Raw genomic sequence first — 324 nt, 5'->3', positions numbered from 1 at the left:
TCAATTGTACGATACGTTTGTAGAGAAATTCAAAAACATGCGGGCTATGGGGTTCAAACCCGCAATTATGTGTAGAAGATCTTAAGTCTTCCCCCTTAACCTCTCAAGCAAACAAGCTTGCTTAGCTAACTNTTACAACACAGTAAAAGTCAGTGGTAAGATACGTTTATAGAGTAATTCAAGGACATGCTGGCTATTGGGTTCGAACCCATGCACACTTATGTGTAGAAGATCTTAAGTCTTCCCCCTTAACCCCTCGGGCAAACCAGCTTGTTTAAATAATAAAAATTACAACACAGTCAATTGTACAATATGTTTGTAGAG

At 38.7% G+C, this 324-nt stretch overlaps 1 non-coding gene across 1 annotated transcript; it reads right to left on the bottom strand.

Moving 5' to 3' along the window:
• Nucleotides 1-187: 187 nt before the first annotated feature.
• TRNAL-UAA lies at nucleotides 188-270 on the bottom strand. Its single transcript has one exon. It is a non-coding gene; the product is annotated as a tRNA-Leu (tRNA).
• Between the last annotated feature and the right edge of the window lie 54 nt (nucleotides 271-324).

Source organism: Cucurbita pepo, unplaced genomic scaffold (assembly GCF_002806865.2).
Source record: "Cucurbita pepo subsp. pepo cultivar mu-cu-16 unplaced genomic scaffold, ASM280686v2 Cp4.1_scaffold013699, whole genome shotgun sequence".
Classification (NCBI taxonomy): Eukaryota; Viridiplantae; Streptophyta; class Magnoliopsida; order Cucurbitales; family Cucurbitaceae; genus Cucurbita; species Cucurbita pepo.
This window is presented reverse-complemented; position numbering and strand designations above follow the sequence as displayed.